The sequence below is a fragment of the Diospyros lotus genome, chromosome 1 (assembly GCF_014633365.1).
Source record: "Diospyros lotus cultivar Yz01 chromosome 1, ASM1463336v1, whole genome shotgun sequence".
Classification (NCBI taxonomy): domain Eukaryota; kingdom Viridiplantae; phylum Streptophyta; class Magnoliopsida; order Ericales; family Ebenaceae; genus Diospyros; species Diospyros lotus.
The window spans coordinates 49,138,313-49,144,312 of NC_068338.1; the positions used below are offsets into that span (position 1 = coordinate 49,138,313).

At 33.3% G+C, this 6,000-nt stretch overlaps 1 long non-coding RNA gene across 2 annotated transcripts; it reads right to left on the reverse strand.

Annotated features, from left to right (window-relative positions):
- Positions 1-279: 279 nt before the first annotated feature.
- On the reverse strand, positions 280-4,162 carry LOC127790878 (uncharacterized). Of its 2 annotated transcripts, XR_008020842.1 has the most exons (3): positions 1,674-4,162; positions 1,005-1,095; positions 280-711 (listed from the first exon to the last, which is right to left on the reverse strand). It is a non-coding gene; the product is annotated as an uncharacterized LOC127790878 (long non-coding RNA). The 2 variants fall into 2 exon arrangements; XR_008020841.1 differs by having other exon boundaries at positions 1,005-4,162.
- Positions 4,163-6,000: the final 1,838 nt, after the last annotated feature.

The following is a 6,000-nucleotide window of genomic DNA, read 5'->3' on the forward strand; positions in this document are numbered from 1 at the left end:
AAAAGAAATATATATTTTGACTGTTTCCATCACAGACTCTTAAAATTTTCAAAACACAAAAAATATTACAGATAAAAAAACATATTTTCAACAATTTCAAAACAGACTCAAAACACAACTAAAAATAAATTCAAAACTAAAAATTAAAAACCAAAACATGAAAAGAACAATCCTAAGTACCCCTCAGGTGACAACCCAACAAGCACAAGTCTTGAACAAACACCCTAATTCTCGAGATCAAGTGTCATGCTTGCGTGTAACTTAATAAAAGTAATGGAATAATGATACCAACACTACATTATTTTGAGTAGAGAAACAAACATATTCACATCTTAATGTGAATTAATTACATATTAACACACATTCTTATCGCCAGGGAAGCTGCAATAAGTCCTAGTACAATATAGGAAAAGATTCGGCTTGACAAAGACAAAAGAGCTAGAAGGAAGGAAAACTTGGCATAGTTTTCCCATCTGCCACACGCCAGAAAGAAAATATGGGACCACAGGAAAAGAGAATCCCATTGACATTATCGATGAGAAAGATTCCAGGTACAAACCTGCACTTAAAATACCCTAAAAAAATTGAAACCCAAGCTCATTGCCACAAACAGCAGCTCCAGTGCAGAGGTCCCCCCATCCCTATTTGGCAAAATCTCACAATTCCATGAACACACCCCTCCACTTTCTGATTAAACAAACACTGCCTTACCTGTCCCAGAGATTTAAAGTTCAGAAACATATTTAGGGTTAACAGCAAAGGCTTATATAAAACATAAGGAAAAGGGCTGTGGCACAGTTGCAGACGAAAAGAAAATAAAGCAAACTGTACTTTGTTCCTAGGTGGGTCAAAACAAACTTTAAAAAGTCTTAATTTAAGTATGCATGAATTGTACTTCAAATCTCCATGCAAACTAGTTGTTGAGGTATGCAATATGCGATTTGCTAGGTTGAAAATCTCGTGTTTATATCAGGGTTTAGAAGATTAATGCAATGTTCACTTACTTTTTCAACTTGCCACTTTTGGGAGCTAGAAATTGTGTGAATCTATATCAGTTTTGCTCCAAGTTTGCAGAATACAGAAGGGAACCTGCACCTGTTAGGGATTTAAGAACAATGCTCATCGAGAATGAAAGGAACAAATTATTGATAAGCAGTACGCAACATTTAGCTCTCCAAGTTTCAACACTCGGACAAGAAGATTCAAAAGGGATTTTCAAGCATACAGAGGAAAGAAACCACATTTGGCATGTATAGGTCATGCGCAAATTAATTGAGTAAAGATGTATGTACACTAAACAAATGAAGAACTTAATGTTCTTTGTTGGGTATCTAGGGAAAACAGGAAGGAAGAGAAAGAAGAAGAAAGGCCATAACGAGGTTTCAGTAATGAACAAATTCAGGCCTCTATAGATGAATAAATCTGGCTATCTGATTTAGACGTGAAGAAGAAAAGATGGTGAACGAGGGAAAGTATTCAGCAGGACAAGTTCATTGTAAGAGATAAGGTTGAAGGATGTATTCCAGTCACAATACCTATTCACCAAGCATTTAGAGGACAATAATCACATACAATACACCCAGAAACATGGGAAAGAGAGCTATTGAAATTAGGATGGCACCAGAAAGGGTAAAAATAGGCAATAAAAGGAAATTCAGAGAAAGAAGTAGTACCTGGATCATAGTTAACACAACAATTTTGGAACTTCAATATAAGGACACCAAATGCAGATGTATTAGCAAGCAAAGTTAGGAAAAAAAGCCACATACAAAACGGGCCATTTCCCAACAGCGCATGGCTCGATGGTTGCGCAATGTCATGAGCCTGAAATTAATTTTAAGAAGGAGAAATGTAATGTTATGAAGTTTTAGGTATAGAAGATAAGATTCAAGTAATTAATGACAATGTCGTAAAGTTTATACAGATAAAGTTAGTAAACTGGTCGAGGAAGAGTTCTTGGGACAAAAGATTCACAAGAATGATCTTGCAAGAAGTGTCGATTGAAAGAGGGAGCTCCCTTCAGTCCAAGCACGGAGGGAGAAGAATGGAAATTATCTCCCGCATCATTCACACAATCACAGTAGCCAGCCAGCACGGTTTCCTTTCTACTGAGTGGTTGAATGAATGAGTCGGCAGCTAATTCAGACCCCTTGTCTCATCCATGGATGGGCTGAAGGAAGCTCCCTCACACCATTCTCAACATAGTTCATGAATTTAATTACTCCCCTCACTATTCCACACATCAATGAAAGACAATGAAAATCTTTCCTTCTCGCTTGATCTTCCAAATAAAAAATATACGATTTACTCACTACAATACAAAGTGATTGCTAGCTTTCTAAGAGGCAACCATAAACAAATTAACAGTTTACCCACAGATTTCTGTTTGAAAAGCAGCACTAATTACACAATTTATCAGATGTTAACCATTGGAGACTTTCTACAATAGAAAATGAAACAGAAAGAGTAGTTTGTCCTGCAACTTCAATATGAATAATATCAAGCAATACTCGATTCATTTAGTTGGGTAAAAAATCAATTCAACATCATTATGAAATGTCCAAAAAATCGCTTCAACAAATTAATCACAAGCATATGCTTGTTTTACCTAATGGAAAAAACAAATTTCATCCAAACAAATTAAATGAGAAAAATAATAAGAATACAAATAGATCAATTAACACGCACTTTATTGTTTAAGTGATCATAATAATTCGATAAGCATTAATGTTTTATGCTTGAATTTTTTAAGGTAGTAAGCTGGAAAAATTGGTAAAAGAGAAACATTCACTGGGGCTTCAACCTTATGGCTAGCCCCAATTCCAGTTTGACGGAGATGAAAAAACAATACTTTCAGATCAAAACCTTTTCCCTGGAAAATCATATGATCCAACACAAGAAAGAAAAAATGAAATGAAACAATATGATACTCTCAGAATCAATCCACCGAGAAGGAAAAACTTTAAACTCATCAAGGCAACTAGAACCGAACCCTAGTCTGTAGATGGCTCAGAAATGCCCAAATATTCGGTCAATTTCTTGGCGATCTTTCCTTTCTTATCCAAACTAGCACGGATGAATTTCATCAACACAATACGTGAAGCGTTTCAAGTATGCCGACAACCAATTACCGGTATAAACACCTAAAACTCAAGAACAACTGGGCAATTCAAGAATAAAAAGAAAGTTAAGCAAAATGAACCTTCCACAAACCCTGACCCTATATAAAAGATTGAAAATGCCGAGGCAAATTGCCCTTTTGCCACTTCACCTTACACTGTTTGAAACTAGAACATCCAGTGACGAACAGATCATATCATAAGCAAACATCGACATTATGCAGAAAAGAAAAAGAAAAAGAAAACCATAAAGCAGCAGTAGGGGACATGATCTATCCATTGGAGGTACAGTGAAAATAAAGGAAATCCCTATTGCCAACATAATACAGAAAAGAGAAAAAAAAGAAAGAAAAAGAAAAAAGAAAACTTAACTGGTGCCTGGAGTAATAATCCAAACCCTAAATCTGGAAATGTTTTCGTGCATATAATTTCCGATGTCAATTCATTTCACAGCAACAAGAAGGGAAAAAGAAGGAAATATATGTGTGTGTGTGTGTGTGTGTATAAAAAAAACCCAGGAAGAAGAAGAAAGGAATTAGAAAGAAGGTGAAGAAGATATTATGGTTTAGTAAAAGAAGATAACAAAAAGTCGCAGAGAATACGAGAAGAGGAAGGGCGTATTTATGGGTTAAGGGGGAGACGACTCGTCACTGTCTTCATGAAAGTCAGAGATAGGAAAGCGACCTCAAAGATCTCAGCGAATCAATCTCCAGATAGCACTTCAAAGAGCAAGAAGATCAACACACACACATAGAGAAAGCGAGAAGCATGCTATATATATGTGTGCGCGCGTGTGTGTGTATAATACGAAATATATATGCCAATATCTGCATAGAATTATACATATATGTATGAGAAATGCAAAGCTTTTGGGTTTCTATTTTTTAACAGATGGAAGTGAAGCATTAAAGAGAGGAAGAAAGAAGATCCCAGTTCCAGGGGCTTCGCTTTCATGGAGTTCTCTGAACTAAACTGAAGAGAAGGGAATGATATTTGCTTTGGGCATTCAATGAACAGTTGGAGAGAGAGAGAGAGAGAGAGAGAGAGAGGGGGGTGGGGGGGGAGGGGCGGGGAGAGGGAGGGTGGGTGGGTGCGTCTCTGGACTTAATCGTCCTTTGAACATTGACTCACTAACACATATTTTTCAATTATTTGTACTAGATTTAATAATAAAAAAATAAAAATTCCTTTACCCCATTTTTTATTTTATTAATATTAAAATCTTATATTTATTACAAACCAATCATCATTCATCAGTCTCCATTGAATGTTATCGTTGAAATATAAGGTATAGGTAAAAAATGTTTCAAAACTCAAATTAAATGATTGAATCACTATAAATTAATATTTAAATAAGTAAATTATAAATTCTAATCCTTGTCTTATGTAATAAAATAAAGTTTTTGTTAATGTATTAACCCTGTTTTAATCGGTCAAACCAACCAAGAACAAGCATAAATCGAGAAAAGTAAAGAACACAAAAATACAAAATTTTTACGTGTTCGGATCAATAGATTCTATTCACGGTAAAGGTTCCGCCTCTAGTCAATCCACTAATAGCTTTCGATTACAACCAGATTACAAGATCACAACAACAACAAAAATGTATTGCAAATACATAAACTAAGATCAGAAAAGAAAATACAAGAACAAGTATAGAATCTGTTCTACCGATCTCAAGATCGTGTCAAGAATCTAATCTTATCAGTTACACTAAATCTCTCACGCCTCAGACGATTCAACAACAAAGATTAAAGCAATACAACCTTACCGTGTGATCTTACCAATAAACCGAAGTCAATCGAATAAGAGAAGGATTTATAAACAAGAGAGAGTCTTACTTCAAGAACGCCGAATATAAAGTTTCACAATGCGAGCAATAGTAGATCTAATAGTAATTAGGGCATGAAGCTGCCCTTATATAGCAGTAGGCAATCGGCTGGGCTTAAGCAAAATGCATGGGCTGCATGACAAATGAGCTTGGCTCATAAAATAGATCTCGGCCCAATGGATATTTGGCCCACAAAAATAATCAGTAGATCAATCATATATACATTTAAACTATTAGCTAAATGAACATAAAATGAAACCCAAATATATATAACAAAATGCATACAAACAGCACATTTCAATTATATGAAAAATACATTTTGAATCATAAATCCTAACAATTTTCACTTGTGATTTACCTTATTTACCAAAATTAAAGACACAAGTAGTAAAAGACTAACGATAATCTCAAAATATAAGTGAAAAATAATTTAAATAATTTTTTTAATGGATATCTTAATAAAAACTTAAAAAATATATAAATCTATATGTATATTGTTAAATCTATTTTAAAACAAGATGAGAAATATTTTTTAAAGCATAACTAATTTTCATAATAATATGCAAATACGTTGTTTGGAGGTATATATTGTGAATATAAATGCAAAATTAGTAGTTAAGCTCAGATTTTATTTTTGAATTTTATTTTATTAAATACAAGCCAAACACTACAAATTGTAGTTTTTTTGAGTAAAATATTTGTGTAAAAATTATTTCTAAATATATAAAATATTTTAAGCATCCAAGCCAACATTTCAATTCTAAACATAAGATATTTAAATTTATTTAAAAATAGATATTTGAAAGCACAATTTATAAATCTTTGCAGACTGCCAAGTTCCAACTAGCTGGGAGCCATTTTCACTCTGCCTTCCTTATTTATTTATTTAAATAGTATTTATTAAAATAAGTAAGATAAAATTTTATTAATAAAATTTATCTATAAATTTTAAGATATTTTATTCAAAAGGAAAGAGATAAATTTATTTAAAAAAATTAAAATAAAAAGTCACATAATTTTTTTTAGATAAATTTAACAAATATAATAGAA